Source organism: Diceros bicornis, unplaced genomic scaffold (assembly GCF_020826845.1).
Source record: "Diceros bicornis minor isolate mBicDic1 unplaced genomic scaffold, mDicBic1.mat.cur scaffold_181_ctg1, whole genome shotgun sequence".
In the NCBI taxonomy this organism is placed as follows: Eukaryota; Metazoa; Chordata; class Mammalia; order Perissodactyla; family Rhinocerotidae; genus Diceros; species Diceros bicornis.
Window position 1 is genome coordinate 667,557 of NW_026691078.1, and position 24,317 is coordinate 691,873.

Consider the following 24,317-nt stretch of genomic DNA (forward strand, 5'->3'; position numbering starts at 1 on the left):
ATCCATCCATTTCTCCTTCATCTTTTTCTCAAATTCAAACCTGTCTCTGCACCCAGGATCCAAATGTCTTCAAACATTTCCCCCAAGATTTTCTCCTCTCACTTCCCTTTGCACTTTTCCCTTCATTTTCATCCTCACATCCAAACAGAAAGTCCCATTGCTTCTGAATCCAGTGCTTTTTTGTGTGTCCCACTGCCACTGCTTTCAACTAAGTCCTCCTCACCTCTTGCCTCTAGTGTTGGTCCAGCATGTCACTGGTGTAACTGGTGTCACATTCCTAACTCTGCCCCGTCTGCACCATCCTTCTCACTGCTGAGAGTGATCTTTCTAGAATGCAGACTTGGTGATCTCTCTCCCTGGTTCCAGCCATGTGGTAGGTACACAGCTCTGAAAACCTCCCAGAGGAAGCACCAAAGAGAGATCAATATTGTCTTTTAAACCTTTAACTTTTAAACTGCATGGCTCAACGTGGTGAAAGTGGGGTCCTTGCTCTATTGGACAGGTAACGACCGGGGTCTTGTGTTTAGCCTGGAGGAAAGGGAAGGTACCTGCCTGTCAGCCTACATGAGTGGGCATGAAACCTACAGGGGATGTAGAGCCAGGACCACCAAAGTGAACGTGGGAATATAGCCAGGTGGACGTGAGAAGCCTCTCCACACTGCCTGTGGGTGGAAGAAATTAGTTTGCTGTGAGAAACTGAAAAGGGAACCTGTGCCCAAATGGGTTTAGAGTCTGATTTTATACTGCCTGCTTCTTGGGTGTCCCAAGTCAAGAAGGGAACACAGAAATCGGTCCTAAGCTGGTGATATCTCTGGAGTACATGACAAGAGCAAATAAAATTACATTCTGAGAAGATTCTTTGATCATCTGGGTGGAATACTATGCTTTAAAAAAAAAAAAGGGAAAAAGAGACCTGAAAAAAGAAAATACAATACACCAGAGTCAAAAGCCAACAGATTCAGTAACGATTATATTTCACAGAACATAAAAGAAAAAATTGAATAGAGACCTAAAATAAATTTCTTTAAAATGATTAAAGAAATAAAAGGCAAAATAGAAACTATGAAAAAATAAATTCTAAGAAAATTAATAGGCAGATTTGTAAAAAAAAAAAACAAAAACAAATAGAACTTCAATAAGTAAAAAAATGGAATCACTGAAATTTTCAGTTCAGCGACTGTGAAAGAAGCTGAAGGATAGATAGGCCAGAAGATATGAAGAAAGGGCCTGGAGGTCAGCACTGTGGAGTCACGAAGACGGGATGCTAGGCTCTCCAGCCGCGGGCAGCATAGTGGACTGGAGCCCCACCTGCTGCCCCAGACCCACCCCTGTATTTGTACAGAAGCCACACTTCTCTCAGTCTGCTTTTAGTCAGCAACTGAGCCGGGCGAGGGCACTGAGGCAGGCCCTTTCTGGGAGACATAGCCTGGATCTCTTCCCACCCAATCTTTCCCTCTCCTCCTCCTTCCACGGGAGCCAGACCTGCATCAGAGTCTGATGGCTGAACCTCTTCTGCTCCTCACTTGATAAGTCTCTTGCAACATCTGATGCCATATTATAATTCTTTATGAATATAGTTTCCTCTATGTCATTGAGCATAGTATTAATACTTGCGTTAAAGTCTTAGTCTACTATTTGCAACATCTGGGTCAGTCCCCACTGATTGTCTTTTCTCTTGAGATTGGGTCATTTTTTCCTGCTTCCTTGAAGGTTGTGTAAGTTTGGATTCTATCTCAGACATGTGAATATTATGCTGTTACCACTCTGGATTTTGTTATATTCCTTTGAAAAGTGTTCTATTGTTTCTGTTGTTGTTGTTACAGCATACTAATAACTCGGTTGGAATCAAACTGCAGACTCTGTCTTTGGATGGCAGCTCAAATCTCAACTCACTTCTTTTATCCTTCACTGGGCTACTTGAGTCTGTCTTGCATATGTAAAGTCTAGGGGTCAGACATTTTAGGGCAGAATTTACATACAGAATTTGTGAATGCCTCTCTCTGCGTCTCCTTCCCAGGATTTCCACCCAATTTTCCCATGTCTATGGATGCTCCAAATTTTAACCTCTGGTTCTTCAGGTGACAAAGACTGCAGGCTATCTATTGGATTTTTAGTTGTTTCACATGGCTGACTGGGGCCTGGCCTCAGATTAGAAACTGTGAAAATGGGAAATTCATTCAGTGCAAATTCCATTTCTCCAGGTGATAATTCCTCTCCAAAATCTGCCCACTCTTGGGCTTGCTATAAACTTGGGCGGCCATCATGTTATCGGCCATAAAAGTGGGAACCCCGCCCAACGGCTATGGAATGCTGGAGCCAGCTTGTATTAGCTCACAAGAACCGATTGTTAAATATTCTGCAATTTTCCAAGTGGATTGTAAAATCGTTCGTAGCTTGAAATCAGACATGCTGAGAGTATTTACTACAGGGTAATTGACTAGCTTCATAAAAGTTTGTCATTTTCTTAGAGTTTATTTTGTTATAGTTTCTATTTTGCCTTTTATTTCTTTAATCATTTTAATAAATTTAAGTCTCTATTTAATTTTTTCTTTTATGTTCTGTAAAATATAATCCTCGGGCCAGCCCAGTGGTGCAAGCAGTTAAGCATGCGTGCTCCACTGCAACAGATCCCAGGCGCCCACAGATGCACGGCTTGTCAAGCCATGCTGTAGCAGCATCCCATATAAAGTGGAGGAAGATGGGCACGGATGTTAGCCCAGGGCCAATTGTCCTCAGCAGAAACAAAGAGGAGGATTGGCAGATGTTAGCTCAGGGCAGATCTTCCTCACAATATACACACACACAGACACACACACACATATGTATGTATGTATATACATACATACAATCCTCACTGAATCCATTGGCTTTTGATTCTGGTGTATTCTATTTTCTTTTTTACATACTTCTTTTCTCCCTTTTTTTAAAACATAGTATTCCTTCTGGATGATCAGAGTCTTCTCAGAATGTCATTTTATTTGCTTTTATTTGTCTCTTTTTTGGGGGGTGGGAGAAGAGACAACTTTACAAACACACTATTGCCCAACGCCACTTTCTGTTTTATTCCTTCAAATGTTGACTCCCCTCCAGAATATGCCTGTTTTTGATTGTTCTTCATTTCCTCCAGATAGTTGTTGCTGTGTGTGTACGTGTGTGTGTGTGTCTGTAGTCATAGTAATTCTACAAAAGAACAACTACAAAGGAGAGCCTGTCGTTGTTATCTCCACATAAATAGCTCTTTGGTTATAAGAAACACAGTTTCCCAATGCCAGAGGCTAGCCATCAGACTCACGTTTTGGTCAGGAAGACTGAGCTTAACTCCTAGCGGTGAATATATCATTCATTTGAAAAATATTAGTTGCTTAAATAGCCAATAATCAAGTAAGCAAGCATTTTTATAACTAATTACAAGAATTCATATGTTATCAAGTAAAGGAACAGTGTGATATAGTGACCATAATAAGAAAATCACTGGGGAGAGTGTTTATGAAAGGTCTGGCTGTGCAAGTAATGTTTGAAGGATGAAAACAAGTTAATCATAAAAGAGCTGAAGAATTAAGAAATGAGCATTTCAGAACAGAATGGAACATTATGGAATCCTGTACTTAATTTCCCTAGGATGGGAAAGAGTTTTTCAGCATCTTTAAAGAACTGAAAGAAGCCCATGTGGAGGAAGCTTAATCATCACGTGTGAGGGTGCTATGGATGGGGGCAGGGATAAAGTCAGGGGACGGGTCATGAAGAACACTGTAGACCAAACTAAGAACTCTGGGGGTTAAAGATATGGCAATGGAATGACATTGAAAGATTATAGTCAGGGGTAATCTAATATAATGTATAAAATAAAAAGATAACCCTGACTTCTGAGCTACCAATGGACTAAAGAGGACCATAGAGGAGAATAGAATAATCTAGGAGCTCGGTGGGAGGCTACGAAGTTGTAAGGGGAGAGGTTGCAGTGGTTTCCACCAGGGTGTGGCAGTGGAGATGGAGAGAAGTGGACCATTTAAGAAAGACAGGTCAGTGGACCGCATCCTAAGAAACGCTGCTCCAGGATGACAGATGGTACTGGATTATTAAAATCACCTGAATGTATTGATCAGGTAGAAGACAAAGTGCTTGCTATGAAGACATGGAAGGAAAATATCGAAAGGTCAGAGAAAGGGGTATTTGGCTATAGAGTGGTTTTCTGCTCAAGTACAACCTCGTGATTTCCATCTGCGCATTTTGGAGGAAGAATCAACAAGATCTGATGATGGATTGGAGGAAAGTGAGAGACAGAAAATGGCTCAAGGGTTTCTGGCCTATGCAACTTGGTGTAAGGCAGTGACATTGAACTTAGAGCTGTTAACAAAAGTGGTTTCACACAAACAACACAAAGATGTGTATTTTTTCTTTTTATTTTTTTGGTGAGGAAGATTGTGCCAGTCTTCCTCTATTTTGTATGTGGGAAGCTGCCACAGCATGGCTTGATGAGTGGATGTAGGTCTGCGCCCAGGATCTGAACCCAAGAACCCTGGGCCGCTGAAGTGAAGTAGGCAAACTTAACCACTATGCCACCGGGCTGGCTCCAAGATGTGCATTTTTTGATGTGTCAAATTTAAAATGCTGGAAAGACATTTTAATTGGAAAGGTCAAATAGGTGGTTGAATATATATGACTTGAGAATTCTGAGATGCATTCTGGGCTAGAGAGAGGATGCTGGAATCAGCAGCATGCAAATGAGATATAAAGCCACAGTAATATGTAAAATGGCCCTGGCAGTGGTCCCCCTAATTTAATGCATGTATCTGGGTATTTCTTTCCTCTTATCCCCAGTTTGTAATTCACCAGATATAGTGGACTGGATGGTGGCCCCAAAGACAGGTCCACCTCCTAATTCTTGGAACCTGTGAATGGAACCTTCCTTGGAAAAAGGTCTTTACAGATGTGACTAAGTTTAAGATCTTGAGATGAAACCATCCTGAATCATCAGGATGGGCCCTACAGACCGTCACAAGTGTCTTTGTGAGAGAGACATCCAGGAGATTATACACACACAGGAGTGAAGGGAATGTGAAAACAAAGACCACGGCCAAAAAGAAAGCCAAGGAGTGCTGGCAGTACTAGAAGTTAGAAGAAGGAAGGAATGCATCCTCTCCCAGACCCCCCAGAAGGAGCATGGCCCTGCCAGCACTTTGATCTCCGAATTCTAGCCACCAGACTGAAAGAATAAATTTCTGTTGTTTTAGCCCCCAAGGCTGTGTAATTTTTTAAGGGAGCCTAGGAAACGAATACACCAGGTATCAAACAGGATCTGGAAATCTTCATTTTAAACCAAAACCTTAGGTGGCCCTGATTAGCGGATCACATTTTAAAGAACACTGACCTAGGGGGATACTGTGTGACGGGAGCTTGAAGAGAATCAGCATCGTTATAAATTCAGAAGAGGAGGAAGAGCAGGCTCGGACAACAGCCCAAGATGAGAGAGGAGAAAACCACTATTTGGCTTCTAAGTTGTTTTTGTCTGACTGTACCACACAATTGCACCTTGGAAAAACAGTCCAGAAGTGATTTGATTTGCATAATGTTTCTCAGTTCTTCAAGCTTTATGACTGTCTAAGTTTATAAGTAAACATTCCCAGCAGGTGAAAGTGGTCCCACTGAGTGATCTTCAAAAGGCTAAAGCAGTGAATTCTGGTATTGGCAAAGGAAGAAAGAAAATTTGCGTAAGTAAAAGTTCCCACTACTCAACACCACAATCCCTCATTGTCCCATCACAACTCTAACATTAGTTTTAAGCCCAGAACATGTTCCTCATCACAGCTGGATGCATTCTATTCTTTTCTTCAAAGGATTTTCTGAAATTCCAACCATCAGTCTGAAATTCTGATTAATAAACTGTGTATCACAATTTCATCTTCTCACTCATCCACATAAATGGACTCGCAAATAAGACTTGTCTGTAATGTATATGCTGTAGCCTTAGTGAATGTAACGAAGAAAACCAGAAGGAAGCTAATGAAAACAGAGCCCCCTAGCTTTACCACAAACAACACAACATTCCTGTTCCTGGCTCATGGAGTTGTAAATTGACAGTGCTGGAGACTATAATATCCTAGTCTAGAATTTTCTCTTGGCCTAAACTGGACTGTATTGGAATTTGCCTTTCCACTGCTTCCTGAAATATGTCATCACTGGTTTGGAAAAATGTAGTGTTCCAGTTTCCACTGGAAAAACCCACTACCTTAAAAATCAATGGTTTTAATAAAGATCCTTCTTGGGGTATGGCCCCAGGAAAAGAAAGAGGAAAGAGAGAATTAGTCTTTATTGAGCTTCTGCTGTGTGTTTAAAGCCAGATCTTTTCTTAAGCTTCATTGAGGCATAATTGATATACAAAAATTGCAGATATTTAATGTATACATTTTGATGAGTTTGGACATATGCATACACCCACAGTACTATCACCACCATTAAGGTACTAAACATATCTATCACCTCCATAAATTTCCTTGTGTTCTCTTGTGGTGTGTTTTTGTTTGTTTGTTTTCGTGGTGAGAACACAACATATAAAGCATATTCTCTTAACATATATTAAAATGCACAATACGGTGTTGTTAACTACAGGCACTGTGGTGGACAGAAAATCCCTAGAACTTATTTACTTTGCATAACAGAAACTTTATACCCAGGATTACAGCTTCCCATTCCCTCCTCCCCCAGCTCCTGGCAGCCACCATTCAACTCTCTGCTTGGTGATCTCACTTTCCATCACGTCTCCTGGACTAACACATGGTCACAGAGCCATCTCATGGGTCACCTGTGCCTTCTGCCTTGAAAAGAAGACCCTTTAAGGGACACCTTCCACTGGGGTTTCCTGCTTGAGCCTTTCTAAAGTTTGCCATTCAATACTGACCCCCAAATGCAGGTGTGCATCAAATTTCCATTAGAAAAATAAGACTTTCTTCGAATAAAATTTAATAGAAAAATGCATAAATATTTATAGAGGAGAAAGGAATAAATTATAAGAAGCACACATGTGCACTTATACACACAGATGTTTTCTTGCTTAAGAGGAAATTCAGGAAGATTTTAATTTGGAATGGGAGGGCCCTGACGATTGTGGATGTGTTTATTCGAGCTGCGGCCAATTAACAACATATGCACTGTATTTCTGGGGCAAACATCTACATCCTAAGACTCACTTATCCACTTTTCCCAGCAAGCAGTGAAGAGGTAGCAAGCATTAATGTGCTGGAGTTTAGGTGGCCAGCAGATCAGATGGGCCAGGGTGTTCTTGGAGGAAGCGTGCTCTGAGGGAGGAACATCGGTGACAAAGAGTTCACTTGGAGGCTGACTTCTTAGAAGAACTAGCATCCTGCCTACATAACTTTAAGTGGCCTTTGTGATTATGTTTTCTGATGTTCAGAAGGGGAAAAAAATCCCTTATTATGTTTCTTCCCACAAACCTGCCTGTAAGGTTTTGGGCAATATGCTGAGAAGGGATTTCATGTAGCCTTTGGTCATTACATTAGACATATTATGTATTATACACATGGTTTACACATGACCTAAGGTTTTATTCTACTTCAAAGTCCCTTCCAGTGCTGAGGTCTCCAAAGCACCAGTTTGGATTTAGATCCGGGGTGGTGTGTGGGGAAGGTAGAAGGACTCAGACACAAATCAGTGGATCCTGCTCTCATCCAACCCCTTAACAGCAAAGCAGGACTGTGGGGAGACTCTTCAGGGGTGCAAGGGGCAGGGGCGAGAATAATCTAATTTATTGACCACCTGTTTCCTCCTAAGCAGTACCTTCAGTTGATTGGGAGGAAATGCACATGGCACGAAACAAGTCATTCTGCTTTAAACACGTCCTGTGAAATATCTGAGAAGAGAACACAGCCGCCACCGCCCTCTGCTACCACTACTGACATGGGATCCACATCTCTGATTAGTGTTGGCACAGCTACGATAAGAACAGCTGTCTTTCACTGATGTTATGCACCAGTCACTGGGTGTGGTGTTTTACTTATATTATTTTTTCGCTTTCTAGTGAGTCTATATGAGGCGTGCACTTTTCTTATCCCTACTTCGGAGGGCTGTAGATCTTGCCTCAAATCGCGTTGGTTGGATGTGGCAAAGCCAGGATGACAGCCCAGCTGCTGTGCCCTGCTCTCCACCTCTTCCAGCCCCAGTCACCCTGCAGGATCCCCACACACAGCCCAGAGAAGCCCCGTCCTCCAGAATTCCCACAGGGATGGGAACAACCATGTGCACGTTGCCCCCACACTGCACTGAACTGTACTTCAGCTGCCTGAGATACAACACCGAGTGTTTTGAAACCCAGGGACTCTGCAAAGACTTGGTGTCATTGGACCAGGAATGGCATGATCATGGGATGGGGGGGCTGGTGTCCTGATGGAGCACCTTCAGGGCTCTTGCTGCATAATCTGGGATTCCTGCTTCAACAGAAGCTGATGTTGGTAATAGGGAGGTGCAATTCCCCCTGCACACCACACTCTCTGAGCACGTTGGGGTGACTCATGTGGGCTCTCCCGGCCCACGTCTGCCGTCAAATTCTGCTGCAAGTGCCTGGAGGTCAAACCATGCCAGAAAGTCTCAGCTGGGGTGAGACACAGTGCCGGGGGCAGAGTGGGTCTGGAGGGCCACGTGCTGGGCAAGGGGCCCTGTGCCTGCCGCACGGCCCGGGGCAGGGCCTCCTACTGCCAGTGACACGGCCATCCTCTCCTGGTCAGCCACGCACAGGTGTCCGGTGACACGGCCATCCTCTCCTGGTCGGCCACGCACAGGTGTCCGGTGACACGGCCATCCTCTCCTGGTTGGCCACGCACAGGAGTTCCCATCTCTCCTGCTTCCTGTTCCAGCTTGGAGACCCTTTGGGAGACTGTCCTCCTTGGCCACTTGCCCTTCGCCTGCTCTACAACCAGCTGTGGTTCCCCTGTTGCTGCCAGCAGATTGGAGTGCACGTCTCCTTCACCACTTTCTCGTTCATCACTGACCTCCAAGCCTCGCTGGCCTCCTTGCTGATTCTCAAGCACCCTGAGATCCTCCAGCACTGGCCATCTCACCGTGGGCTCCACTCTGCCTGGCCTCCCTCCCTTCTCATCTTAAGTGGACTGGCGCCTTCTGGCCATGTAGATATCAGGTTCATGGCGCCCCTCAGTAAGGCCTTCTCTGCTCACCCCAAAGGGAGTAGCTCGGTAGTCATTGAAGACCTCATCATCCTATTTTAATCCTCTTAATGGAGCACACAGTTATAAGTGTTACAAGAGCACACAGTTATAAGAACTTTTTATTGGCGATCTGTTTGTTTCAGGATGTGCCCAGCGTCAGAGCGGAAACATCAAATCTGTGAGAGAATGTCTGCTGTTCCCCTACAGCCAGCCCACCGTCCCAGCAGGCCCTCACACATGGTTCTGAATAGACAGACAGATGTCTTTTTGCCTTTCCATTTTTTCTAAGTAACTGCTTGAATATTCTTTTTACTGATATAAACCATCTTTGACATTATTTTTCAGAGTTGAGGAATTTCTTCACGTCCTATGGTTCAGATTTCATCAGATCAGAGGAAGATCGTGGCCACCCTGGGCAGGCAGATTCCTGGAGATGGCCTTTTCCAGTCAAGAGATTTCTGATCCACTGTGCTTGCTTCTGCCAAATCCCCAGCCTTGGAAGCCAGCAGCTGGTGAAAAGCCATTGTATATCGATTAATGCATATTTTTTCTAACTTCTTTTCCTCTTCTATCGTTTCATAACCAAGCTATGCCAGGGCCTTGCTTTCAATTTTTAAAGAGCCAAGGATCATTTTCTCAGACTATTTTAAAAATGAAGAGAAGGTTCCAACCAGAGTTATGTAGTATTTTCTTTGTACAGACATATGGTTTCATTCCAAAATCATAGGCACCTTTAATGAACTCTGTGTTCTCCTGTTTTCTATAGCTAATTAGTAGTAGAGATTTTGCATTATTAAAATGGACAGAGATTGGATTGGTGGTTACCAGAGGGGAAGGGGGGAGGGAGGAGGGTGAAAGGGATAATTCGGTACATGTGTGTGGTGATGGGATGTAATTAGTATTTTGGTGGTGAACATGATGTAATCTATGCAGAAATAGAAGTACAATGATGTACACCTGAAATTTTTACAATGTTATAAACCAATAAAAAAAAATGATGCCTCATTCTTAAGGAGACATTTATTTAACTTTGGGAACTTTCATTGTTGAGTACATTAAGAAAAAAACATTTTGTGATAATGATATGAGAAAATTGTATTTAATTATAACAACTAATATACTGAAGCAGATTTACAATTCTGCACATGCAGCAGGCAAAAAGTATGACTTCCTAATTTATTTAAACAATTTAAAATGTATCTATACAAATATACCTTAATTTTATATATATATATGAATATATAAATATATACGCATTTCGTCCTCAATAAGTAATATTATCTTTCCCCAGTGAGTAATGTACAATCAGTAAAAGGTACAGCATTTTCCCAATTAGCAGACATTTGGTCCTGTCCAAAACATCCAGAAGACATTTGGTCCAAGCCAAAAGGTCCTTGATATTTGGTCCTGTCCAAAACATCCATCAGAGATTTGGTCCATAGGACATTTGGTGCATGTCCAAAACCATTTGGCGTGGACCAAATATGCTCATGGATGTTTTGGACAAATGTCTTGTAAGGCATTTTTTTTCACTATTTAAATGAGACAATGTATATTTAAGAGAAGAAGTTTTACATTTCTGTCACTTTTTGGATCTCTCTGCTTGGTTATCTAATTTACTTTACAGAGTCTAGAGACCTTAATTCTCATTAAGACTAGAACATCTTCCAAAATATTTTCTAAAATCTATAATAAGAGTAAACAATGGTATCAAGCAAAATCATTGCATTTCTGTTTTTTAATAACAGTTTTATTGAGATATAATTCACATACCATAAAATTTACCCATTTAAAGCTACAGTTAGCTTTTAGTATATTCACAGAGTTGTGCGACCATCACCGTAATCAATTTTAGAACATTTCATCACCCAAAAAAGAAGCCCCGTTCCAATTGTCAGTCACTCCTCACTTCCCCATCCCACCTCTCCCCCTGAGGGAACCCCTTCTACTTTCTGTCTCTGTGGATTTGCCTATTCTGGACATATCATAAAGTGGAATCATACCTTAACTCAGGGACAGAAAAGAATAATTAGTTAAGGTGAGTTCAAACAAGAGCTGTGGGCTCCAAACTTCTACAGCTCAGGGGCCTCCCAGCCTGAACTGAGGGGCTCGTGCCCACCCAGGGCTCAAATTCGAAGACAGGGAGCTGCTGTAATGTTGAATGTTTTAACATGTCGAGCAACATGAAGCAGTTTGGTCTGTAGCATTACAAGCCACCTGTTAAAAAAATAATTTAATGCTCACTGGATATCTATTAGTAGGAGTAGCTCAGATCTGTGTCATTCTTTAATATCAGAAATTTAAAAATTAATTTAGTTATAAGTACAATTAATATTTGTTTAGGAACTTAGGAACTTCCGAGCATTTCGTGCGAAGTCTTAGCCTTGCACCCGTCCTGTGGACACTGCCTATTTTCAGTTAGGAATATCAAGGGCGGGCTGCCAGCAGGGCCTTTCTTTACTTTCTTGAAACGCAGGGGTTCCATAAATTCAGATTCCAAAAGGTGAAAGGGTGAATGTGTTTCCATCTAGAATCCAGGCAAATTGGTATGGCAGAGAATTTAGCAACTTATAAATTTGCATTTTTTTCTTTGTAGTTTTTTTCTTTTCTAGTTTCATATGTGAATCAAACCATTTGTAATTTATTGCCTTCGAGTTTTTTGGTGTTTTTGTTTTGTTGTGTTTCAGGACAGAAAATATTTGCTGCTTAAGCCTGTGAATAGGCGTAGTGCGGAGCTTGTGCTGGATGGTTTAGAGGCGGAGGGAAAGGACGACAGATGCTTCACGAGAGGAGAAAAGAGAAGAAACCTTCCAGAAAGGGAAGTGGAGACAGGTCACTGGCTCCCCAAGCAGTGGCACCTGAGGCTAAGTCCTTGATCAGGAGGAGAGTGCCAGGGAAAGAGAGGACCCTAAAAGGAGGGCACTGGAGACCCCAAGTGCATCTAGATCACAGGATAGAAGTATCCATCTAACCACCCATTGTTCTCTACCAAATATTGGTCCTGAGAGATCACCCAAGCTCTGAGCACGCAGAGAGGTCACGAAGACTGGACAGGAGGTTTTGATGTAGTTACCAGTGGTCACTTGTATTAGCAAGAGAAATAGAATCAATAGGATATTTATAGGAGATATATTTCTTTATCTTTATTTATCTATCTACCTATCCATCTATCATCTATCTATTAATCTATCATTTATCTCTATCTATCTATCATCTATCTATCTATCTATCAATAGAGAGAGAGATTGAGATTGATTTTAAGGAATTGGCTCAATGACTGTGATGATTGTGGATGCTGGCAAGTCTGAAATCTGCAGGCAGGCTGGGAATTCTGGCCAGAGTTGACTTTGCAGCTCGAGTCTGAAGGCCGTCTGGAAGCAGAGTTCCTTTCTCTTTAGGAAACCTCAGTCTTTTTCTCTTAAGTCCTTCAACTCACTGGATATAGCCCACCACATTATGGAGGATCATCTGCTTACTCATAGTTCAATGATTTAAATGTTAATCTCATCTAAAAATACCTTCACAGTGGGCCGGCCCTGTGGCTTAGCGGTTAAGTGCGAGCGCTCCATTGCTGGCGACCCGGGTTCGGATCCCGGGCGTGCACCGCCACACCGCTTCTCCGGCCATGCTGAGGCCGTGTCCCACACGCAGCAACTAGAAAGATGTGCAGCTATGACATACAACTATCTACTGGGGCTTTGGGGGTAAAAAAAAAAGGAGGAGGATTGGCAATAGATGTTAGCTCAGAGCCAGTCTTCCTCAGCAAAAAAAGAGGAGGATTAGCATGGATGTTAGCTCAGGGCTGATCTCCCTCACACACACACAAAAATAAATAAATAGTTTCTCTTTAAAAAAATAAAAAATAAAAAAATAAATAAAAATAAAAATACCTTCACAGTGACATCCAGACTGGTGTTTGACCAAACATGTGCCAAGTTGACACATAAAATTAACCATCACAGGGCTATACCCCCTGCATGTTTAACTGACTTTCTTGAAATACAAATAAAATCTGTTATCTGCTTGCTTGGAGCCATCAATGCTGACTCACTGAACACGGGGTGATGTTTATCCCATCAGGATGGCCCCCAAGTGCTCCTTCAGGTGCCAAACCCATCCCCCACACCTTCCACAGCATGCTTTTTATTACCCGTCTGCCCCGATTTGTTCATGCTGCTCATTCTGCATCGACCGCCATCTCTTCAGCTGCCATCAAGACCCATCTCAGTAGTGACGCCTTTTCCTGCACTTTTGGAGTAAATTGCTGCTCTCTTTTGCTCTCTCAGCATATAGCACTTTATCTGTCACCTTTTACTAGGCTGGAAGTTTCTCGAGGGTTTATGTCTAATTCATTTTTGTTTTTAATATCTAAAGCAATAAGCAGGCACAGTAAGTGTTAGATGAATATTTATTGCATGCAAAATTTATGGAATAAAGAAGGAAAGAAACAATATAGATGAACCAAGATTAAGTCAGGAGTGGGAGATCCTGTAATGGGGTAGATCCTGGTAGAAACCCAAAAGCAAAGGAAAATATTTCAAAACCAAAGTAAAATATGTAATGAACAGATAAGAAGAGAAGCAGGGCCAATGCCAGATTGTTTTCTTAGGTTTTTTTCTTTCATGTAAGTAGTTCAGTGTTCTCGATTGGCGCTCCATGACTACGTTAATTTGGTGCCTCGCCCAGCACGTATGTTGAAGTTCGCACAGGAGTCTGCAGGCACTGATTTCTTCATTTGAAGCTCGTACTTTTCAAATTATCTACTTTTATTTTTCTGACTCTATATTTTTCAGTTTTTCTCAGAGTATTTATGGTGTATACCTTAACATGCTTAAATAGTCTTTATCTATGCATTCGATACATTACTTTAAAAATCCTTCTATTTGATGTAACTAATGTTAACAATGTCATAGTGCTCCAAAAATCTTAAAGGATGTGCAAAGATTTCAGTCAGGATTTTCCTGTAACAGAAATAAGAAGCTTAGTGATTTGGGGGGGTCAGAAGTTTGGAAAAAACAGGATTTCTATCTGGAGATCTCATTTCCAGAATCCTGAGAACTATGGCACAGAAGCACAGCTGAAGTCCTGGCTCCATTTCTGTTTCTCGCATCTTCCTCCCAGGGAAAGCAGTGAACGAGCAGTAGGAAGGACTGGGCGGCTTTGGCTCTAAACCACCCTGGATCTAAGTCGCTGATTATTACTTGCCTACTGTGTGCAGGGCAGCAGAGTACAGTGTCCGTCCAATGCCCATGAGGACAGTGGGGAGCCAACTCCCTTCAGCCTCTGTGTTCTTCATTCCTTTCCTAGCATGATGACCAGCGGTCTGAGCTCAGGGCTTAGGTGTCTCAAGTTCAGTGCTGGAGGCAATCAAGAGAATTTCTCAAATACAGCCTTGGCCTTAGTCTAATTTGTTAACATCAAGGAAAGAACCCACACAGACTTGCACCAGGTCTCAACAATGTTGGTTACATAATGCAGTGACTTATTTAAGGTAAAATGGTCTTCCAACCTCATTGAGACTTTTAATTGAATGCTGATGAGGGTGAACATTTCTTTATAAATTTATTTATTTAAATTTCTTTACTTTGTTTTCTATTTTAAAACTAAAATTGGTAATGAAACTCAGGAATCTGCATTTTTTCAAGCACCCCAGGTAATTCTGACACAATTCTGAGAAGTTCTGATTTAAGATTTTTCTGTATTCTGTATTCTAGTTAAATGGAATATCTGTTTAGAAGATAAAAAGTTTCTATATAAATTAAGCTTTGTTATTTCCTTTTCATACAGGGAAGAATTGAGGTTGAGTATTGAGTTGAAAAACCTTAATCTTTCCACCTGTGTCAGGGAAAAACTTCAGTTCTTTCCTCCTGTGAGTCTCCTTTACATCCACACAGAACTCTTCACTTCTGATAACTTCCGGTCACCAAATGTGTGAGCTTTATCCCCATAGGAAACAATTCTTTGCCACACGAGCCAGGTGTCCTACAATTCAACTCAATCCTGACGCTGTCAACCTGGAGAAAGCGTCAGATCTCACAGCTCAGGGGCTCAGTCCCGTGACACTCGCCCCTCCTTCAGATGCCAATTGCAGGTAGTAGGTCCCCAGGTCACCCACAATTTCTGGCCAACTTGGACCCCCATCTTGGGTTAGATTAATTTGCTAGAGTGGCTCACAGAACTCAGGGAAACACTTCAACTCATCAGTTTATTAAAGGATAGGATAAGGATATAGTTAAACAGTCAGATAAAGAGAGATGTGAGATGAGGTCCTGAGTGCAGCAGCTTCTGTCACTGTGGAATTGGGTGTGTCACCTTCCCGGTACCTGGATGTGTTCACCCACCTGGAAGCTCTCCAAACCTCATACTATTGGGATTTTAAGGAGGCTTCTTCACGTAGGCGTGATCAATTATTAACTTCATTTCTAGGCCTTCTCCCCTCTTGGAGGCTGGGGGTGGGGTAGGGCTGAACATTCCAAGCTCCTAATCATGGCTTGGTCTTTCCAGTGACCAGCCTCCATCCAGGAGCCCACCCAGAGTCACCTCAATAGAACAAAAGATGTTCCTAGTGCTCTTATCACTTAGGAAATTACAAGGGTTTCATGAGCTCTGTGCCAAGAACCAGGGGGCAGAGACCAATAGATATATTTTCTATACTCTCACATGTGTTAAACTAAGTTTCCCAATATACAGTTAATCAGGTCCATCTGATTCATGAGCTAGTATTCTTTCTACCATGAGATAAATCTTTCCTAAAAGAAAGCCAATAACTGAGATCCTTTACAACCGCTACATGGAATAGAATTTCAAATTTCTGAATTAAAAAAAAACAAAGAAACAAAGCACACTTTTGTGTTTGAGATGGATTATTTCATAATCCATTTGATTATGAAATTCTGATGTAACTGCATGAAAATTTTAACATATCTGGTCATCCTATGACTTGATAATATCTGGCTTGCTGGGGAAAAAGAGAAAGTCCATAGTTGGTTGCTGGGATTTGTGCTGACCCAGTGAAGGACCTGAGGGTATACTCCCACAGCTGCTATGTTGCACTGTGTGGACCACGTGATGTGGTAGGTTTCCTTGGTAGAGAAACTGGAAATCTCTTCTCTGTTAATAAACCATCACACTGGGATGGATACATCTCCTCAACGCCATCAGATAAGGTCAATGGGAAATTTGGAGAGATTGTCACAAATTTGTGCCCAGAAGTCATGGGGCCAAGAGACCCACATCACATTTTACTCTAGGGTGCTTTGGCAAGTTGAGTTCAACATGTGTTCCCTACAGAGAATCAGACTATTTTTCTCTTGACATAAATGTCAGGATGACCTGAAGGAACTGCGTATTCAACACTTCTCTCTGCAGTTTGTAGAGTTCGGATGGTCCTCCAGGAGAGTTTACACGGTCTGGCATTAACCCTGCCTTTGATAAAGTTCAGGGCAAAAATCAACAAATCCTGCAAAGATATTCTAACATCTTTTTCTGCTTGTAATTTTCTATTCACTCTAAATTCCCATAAAATTGACAGAGTTACAATGAAAGAGGTGGAGACTCAGCAGTCAGCAGGGAGCTGACTGCTTGCTTGGCTCCATGTTCTGTGGACCCAAGCCAAGGAGAAAGGTTCCCGGCCTGTCCGCTCTTCCTCACCTAGAGGGAAGGCCCCCTTCTGTGCCACGCCTGCACGTGGGACGGCGTTGGTTTTGTGTATGATTGTGAGGACTAAGTACTAAGTGCTGGTGAAGCAAAGGTCCACTGAAGAGCAGAACCACAACTGCAGTTCTTTCAATGTGTTTCTCTTATTGCCTCGTTTCTCTCTGCCCTTCATCCCAGAGGAGCATTTCCTGTCATTGACACCAAAGCACAGGGCTCATTTGGTCTTTTGACTTTAACCAAAATCTTCGTGGATTCAGGCTTTCACCAGTTTCTTCCAGGAGAGGCCCAAGAGTCTCCACTAAAAGTTGAATTTTACAAATTTCAAAGGGCAGAGTCTAGGTCATCATACTTTTTATGAGGTGGATCCCCTCACGGGTCATTTGATCAGCAAACATGTGCAGTGTAGCTGCTTCATCCACTCCAGTAGGTGCTGGGCATGCAGGTCTATGAAGAAGGAAAACAAGGCTAGTGCTCTCCTGCAGTATAGGGAAAGCCATGGCAAATTTCTCTTGAAAACAAAAATTCACACCATCAAGAGACAGCCTACTGTTCATAAGTGTGTTAACTATTCTTCCCCGTCACTCATCTTGGTGGTCTGCAATGCATTCCGTGAGACAGATTGACCTTGTTAAAATAAACTGTAGAAGAAGTACTACTTACTTTGGTATTTTTGCCATTTAAACATTTTCCCATTAAAAACATGTTTGTAATAATCGGTTGTAATCCATTCAGTCTAGGTTTCACAAGAAAAATTTGTAGATGGTTTCTGTAGCTCAGGATTTGACTGATTCTAGACAATGTAAGGATAACTACATCTGATACACTAAACATATTTAGTATCCATCTATGCCTCGTGTGTTTAAATGATATATAAATGTGTCTGATAAACTTGAGTTCTTCAGTCACTGTAACAGCTCTTATCTGGTACTTAGGCTTTGGATGATTTTAGCCTGGATTCTCTTACTAGAAATCACAGAAAGTTCATTCCAAGAACTGTGTTTATATACTAGCTTTTTAATCAGTTTAGCTGGGTGGAAGTCTTTCCTTGTCTACAGTTGGCTCTTCAAGATGGTGGCTCTGTATTATTTCAGTTTTCCGTCTTTTTGACCTGATCACTGTCTCTTTTTGAGTGCCCTCTGCAGATTTCTCCTGTATTTGTGATTATGGAAATAGCAGTTTAAACCCATTTGATGAGACAATCCACTCTACGTTTGGGATTGAGGCTCTGAGGAGATCCCACTTGGGTGGCAACATGAATGCCTTGATGTTTCTATGGAAACTCTGCCGAGCCCTGGAGAACATCTAGAGTCATGGTTTCCATCCGTGGTCAAGGAACCATCTCTACTACACAAGGTCCCTCCAGGAACTGCTGAAGAGGGGTGGAGTGGGACAACAAGAGGAGAGTGGGGAGCTCTGTTATCCACCAGTGTCAACCAGGTGTTGGGTCTGTTTTATATCTTGGGCTTCCACCTACATTTTTGTTTGAAACAAGGATTCTATACCAAACACTTGCGTGCGTGCACACACACACACTTTCACACACATACACACACTCACACACACACGTATATAATTATAAAATCATGACATCATAACAACACATGATACCTTGCTAAACTGTGAATAGAGACAGGGTCATGTTAACAATAAGAACACAAATTTTACTGGTGTTTAAGGAATCTTGCAAAAGTGCCTGTCTTATATAACTTTAGAAACAAATTGGACCAACCATCGTGAAGTCAGACAATGCCATCATAATTTCTGACCACGTTTCTGAGCAAGGTTGTGTCTACACTACAGGCTTCCCCCCTGCATGGCTGGAGCTCAGAAGCCCTTGAGGTCCAGAACTGAAGTTGTGTCTACACTACAGGTTTCCCTCTGTATGGCTGGAGCTCAGAAGCCCTCAAGGTTCAGAGCTGATGGCGGCTTTGTTGCTAAGTTGGAATGGAAAACTTCCTCCCCGCTTCTGTGATGATCATTCTCAGGAGAGTCCAAAAGCTGTGCCACTTGAACCCTAAACTTCTAGACATGTTGGTGAAAGTGCTGAGGTAGAATCACACATTTTATTCAGTTCAGAACAGCGGAGAATATTAGACTGAAGACTAATTCCATCTCCATCATAAGCCTTCTCTTAGGTTTAGAAAATAAATATTTAAAAGTCTCTACCTTCTATCCAGCTTAAAATGTGATCCAACTGTTTAAATAGTCTCCTGAAGAGGATCCCAATGGTCTCTCCAGGAGAACCACTTGGGACATTCAGGTGTCCCTCCTTCCTCCCGCCAGCACGAGCGGCTCCCGTGGATGCTCCTAGGTGGACGGGGTTGGCCACAGCCATACCACCTGTGATGGAGGCATGTGGAAGCATCCCCAGGTGCCTCCCCTGCCTCTGCTGACCTCTGAAGTGATAGCCCTCTTCCTCTCAGCTGCCTAGTGCTCCGCTGGTGTTTGGTATGAGAGCAATAGGTGCCTTCCCTTGGCTCAGGCAGTGCTGAGTATGTAATGGTCTTTTGCTGACTCCATCCACCTTTGGCTCTTACTGACTGTATATCCCTCCAACTTTCTGCCTAAGTCTCCATCTGGCACCTTGGCCCAGCAAGAAACCCCCAAACTATGCCACATGGTCAGCTTGTCTCACTGTGGGGTCAGGTCCTGTTGACAGTAAAAGTTGTTTCTCTTGACTGTAGTATTACTGTCACATGGAACCAGGGAGACTCATGAGTGTTGAGCTGAGTGTCCTCCTGTCTGAGCAGGACACACTGGCCTTTCCCCAGGCTGGGATGGCTCTCAAAGTACCAGACAGATTACACACCACTCACCTCTCCCCAGTGCAGTTTTTTTTTCTTTTTTGCTGAAGAAGATTCACTCTGAGCTAACATCCACTGCCAATCTTCCTCTTTTGTATGTGAGTCACTGCCACAGCATGGCCACTGACAGACGAGTGGTGTAGGTCTGTGCCCGGAAACTGAACCCGGGCCACCAAAGTGGAGCATGGTGAACTTAACCACTAGGCCACAGGGGCTGGCCCACCAGCCCAGTTCTTAGTATTCCCCAGAACTAATGCTCACATACGTCCTCTCCAAGCCAGAAAATTGGAACACACTTGACTTTTACTGCCACCTTCTCTCTCTCTTTCTTCTCCTACCTTCCATTCCCCATGACAATAATAACAGTATTCTACACCAGGCACATATTAAATCCTTCAATTAATTTTTTACCCACAACAAATTTGAGATAATTACTGCTGCTCTCTTCATCATCTCAACTATACAGTCGAGGAAACTGAGATACAGAGAAGCGATCTGACATCCTTACGATCTCAGACCTAGTGAGTGACAAGCCCGGAGCCCTACTGTCAGGCTGCAGACACCATGCTGTTCACCCCCACTCTGTGCTTCCCCTTATCCAAACCCCATGAGGACACTGACATAGGGACGGTATTGAGCGCACTTTACAGATGGAGAATGTGCCCAAAGTCACACACTAGTGGCAGTGCTGATGAACTGGCATTTGATGAACCCGAGCAGGGTGGCTCCAGAATCGGTCCTCCTAAGCTGGGGGTTGGCACCCTGCAGCTGTGGGAATTGCAGCCCACACCTGCCCAATGTCTTTGTAAACAAGTTTCCCTGGCACACAGCCACACCATTTTTCGTACGTGTGGTCTATGGCTGCTTTCCAGCGACAACAGCAGAATTGAGTAGTCGCGAACAAAACCACATGGCTTACAAAGCCTAAAATCTAATTCCTGGCCCTTTACAGAGAAAGTCAGCTGATCTCTGATCTAATCCGCCAGATCACACTGCTCTCACCACACACTAAGCCTTGACTAAAGGCAGAAGTGTCTTCCTTTACACTAGGGGAGGGCGTCTGAAGACTTCTCTGCACAGCATACTGTCTTGCTAAAGAGGATGCAAGTGCCCCATTCTGCTTTGTGATGACAACTGTTGTAGTGACTGAATTTCTGGGTGGAAGGCCAAGGGAGCTAGATTTAAGGGGTATATTCAATGCACGGCTCTCACATTTGCAAGAACACGGTTGTCTCAGTCTTCCATCGTGTAGCACTTCTGCTCCATGGAAGCATGCGTGAGTCCAACAGGCTGGACAAAGGGAAACGTGTGGATGACAAAAGCGTTCTCCCCTGGTGACCCTTCACCCCCTGACTACCTACACCTGCTCACTGGGACTCGGTGATCACTTCTGGTTTTACTTCCTTTGGTTCTTTGATTTTTCTTCATTTTGGTTCACCCTGGAGGTACTAAACTGTCTTTCAAAAGGGATTTTAGCAGGCTCACCCCTTCACTTTTCCAGATGTGCTCAGTTTTGTCTGAATCCCAGATGACACTCAAGTTGGGACTGATACTATGCTGCATATGCCAGCAACAGAGACTTCAGAGTTCCTCTGGCATAGTGGGAATGTAGCACAAACTGATAATCAATACCCACACCGGTCCCTTCAGAGAGGAGGGGGATAGGAAGCACTAAGAATGTTTATACTTATATGAAAAGGAAAGCGATGAGCTGGATTCCTCTTTGTTAGGTATGCAAGGTCTTGTTGTTTTCACAAGACCGGGACACAAAACCCTTCATTAACACTGATTCATGAATCATAAAATTATCGTTAGGAAAAGTTGGAAAGAGGCACAAGCAAATATCCAAATGACAAAAAAAAATCTATTCTTTGTTTTCATATTAAGTTATATAAATAAAAACCATCTGGCTTTCTACATCTTTTAACAGGCTTTTTAGCTTACAGTAGGTTTTCCAACTACAAGTGGACACAGACGACATGTGTCATGACTTAGAACCGAGGCGTGCAAGCATCGTTAGCACGAAGACTTGAAACAGCGTGCCTCGTGTGCTCTTTGTAATGCTCCTCAGAGACTTGTCAGGGATTCTAAAAATGTTTTTTTATTTCCAACAAGTGTGTTATGTTTTAACAAAGGCCAATTATTTACTGTTTCTCACTAACAAAAGAGATAAGAAAATAGCTGTCATGTGCGAATTTATGATTGACTCCACATAGAACAGACACCCTATTTGCCCCTCAAGACCCTGAAGCCATCACCATGTGCCCTCCAGAACTGCAGAAGGTAGGACACAGCTCACTCCAGGGCTTCCCGTCTCCTGGCTTTTCCAAGGAAGAATGGCCGCCATTTATTTCCAAGCACGCTCTCATAGTCAGGGGGTACTTAGCCTCTGGGAACTGCACATCAGTACTAAGAAGGACTGTGCACGTGAAGGTGCTCCTGAAGCGTCACTGACCAGCAGCTACGCACATGTATGAAGCTGGAGCTGCCCTTGGTCCAAACGGTGATACCACAGTCAGCTCTAAAGGATAAACATGGGATCCTACATTAAGATTTCAACCTCCAAGACTGTCTCTAAACCAGTCCTGCTCTCTGGCTCCTAAGAGGAGCAAATGCAAATCTTCACTGAGGGAGAACATTTTTTCAGTCCATTTAGTATGCAACATATTATGTTGAACCACATGTGAGCTCACAATTAAAAATTACCAAAAACGCTGAAAAAAACCCACTGTGAAAGAGAGTCACAAAAATGAAAATAGCACTGAGACCAAGGAGAAAATGCTATAAAAAATAACCAGACATAATTAAAAATACAAAACTTTTAGACATAAAAATATAATCACTATAATTAAATTCAATGATTAGTTAAAATGAATGAGGAAAGATCAGTAAAATGGAAGATGGCTCTGAAGAAATTACATAAGAGGTAGCCAGAGATACAATGAGATGGTAAATATGATAGAGAGGTTATGTTGTTCAGATCTTTTACGCTCTAGCTGTGTTTCTTTTACTTCTATTAGTTGCTAAGAGGGGAATACTGAAGTGTCCAACTATGATTGTGGACTTTCCCATTTCTCCTTTCAGCTCTATCAATTGTAGTTTTTTTTTTTTTTTTTTTTTTTTTTTTTGTGAGGAGATCAGCCCTGTGCTAACATCCGCCAATCCTCCTCTTTTTTTGCTGAGGAAGACGGCCCTGGGCTAACATCTGTGCCCATCTTCCTCCACTTTATATGGGACGCCGCCACAGCATGGCTTGCCAAGCAGTGCGTCGGTGCGTGCCCGGGATCCGAACCAGCGAACCCCGGGCCGCCGCAGCGGAGCGCGCACACTTAACCGCTTGCGCCACCGGGCCGGCCCCAGTTGTAGTTTTTAATCTATTTTTCCAGCTTTATTGAGATATAATTGACAAATAAAATTGTATATATTTAAACTGTACAATGTGATGATTCGATATACATATACTTTGTGAGATGGTTACCACAATCAGGTTAATTAACACATCCATCACCTCACATAGTTACCTTTTACTTTTTGTGGTGAGAATGCTTAAAATATAATCTTTTAGCAAAGTTCAAGTATACAATACAGTATTATTAACTGTAGTCACCATGCTGTACTTTAGATCACCACACTGTACTTAGTCATCTTATAATTGTTCATTCATGTATCTTGAGGCTCTGTTGTTTGGTGCGTACACGTTTTGGGTCACTATGACTTCCCGGTGCGTTGATCTTTTTTGCATTTATGTAATGTCCCTCTTTATCTCTAGTAATTTTCTTTGCCCCAAGGCCTACTTTTTCTGATATTAATATAGCCACTTCTGCTTTTAAAATTAACTGTTACATGGTATATCTTGTTCCATCTTTCTGCTTTCAAGCTAGCTACGTTGTTGAAATTGAAGTGAATTTCTTATAAAGTACATATAGTTAAGTGCTGATTTATTTATCCACTTTGCCAATCTTTGTCTTTTGATTAGTGAATTTAGACTATTTAAATTTAATGTAATTATTGCTATGTTAGGGCTTATCTCTTTCATTTTATGATTTAGTTTCTATTAGTTTTCTTGTTTCTTATTCCTCTGTTAATTGTTTTCTTCCTTTTTTGTGTTACTTGAAGCATTCCATCTTAATTTATTTATAGTATGTTTGTGTGTATCTCTTTGCATAGTTTTCATAGTGGCTGCTCTTGGTATCAATATGCAGAGATGGCTTATCATAATCTGCTGGTATCAATATTTTACCACTTGGAGTGAAATGCAGAAACGTCACTTCTATTTATATCCCTTTGCTTTCCCTACTTTAAAAATCATTGTCTTGATTATCAGATGGAGTTATAATTTGTGTTATAATCATCAAATATAATTTATAGAACTCATGAGAAAATAGTTTACTGTAGATTCCCATATTTCTGTTCTTTCTGTTGTTCTTTCTTCCATTTTGCTGCTCTAAGATTCTTTCTTTTATCATTTTCTTTATGATTGAAAATTGTCCTTTAGCCAGTCTTAAACAGATTTTCTAGCAATAAATTCTTTTAACTTTCCTTTCATCTGAATATGTCTTTAATTCCATATAATTTCACAAGGTTATTTTTTTTTCAGATATAGAAATTGCAGCTAACAGTTCTTTTCCTTTGACAATTAAAAAGTGTGCCAAAAAAAAAAAAAATGGAGAGAGAGAGAAAGAAA

General features: G+C 42.1%; 1 long non-coding RNA gene across 2 annotated transcripts in view; it reads left to right on the plus strand.

Annotated features, from left to right (window-relative positions):
* The window catches only part of LOC131402597 (uncharacterized), a 30,591-nt gene extending 20,743 nt beyond the window's left edge, over window positions 1–9,848 (plus strand). Inside the window, exons 1-2 of one of the 2 annotated variants that reach the window (XR_009218804.1) lie at window positions 8,895–9,145; window positions 9,519–9,848. This is a non-coding gene — a long non-coding RNA (uncharacterized LOC131402597). Of the gene's footprint in view, window positions 1–8,894; window positions 9,146–9,518 lie in introns of those variants that run through there. The other variant, XR_009218805.1, reaches the window with a different exon arrangement.
* The last annotated feature ends 14,469 nt before the right edge of the window (window positions 9,849–24,317 follow it).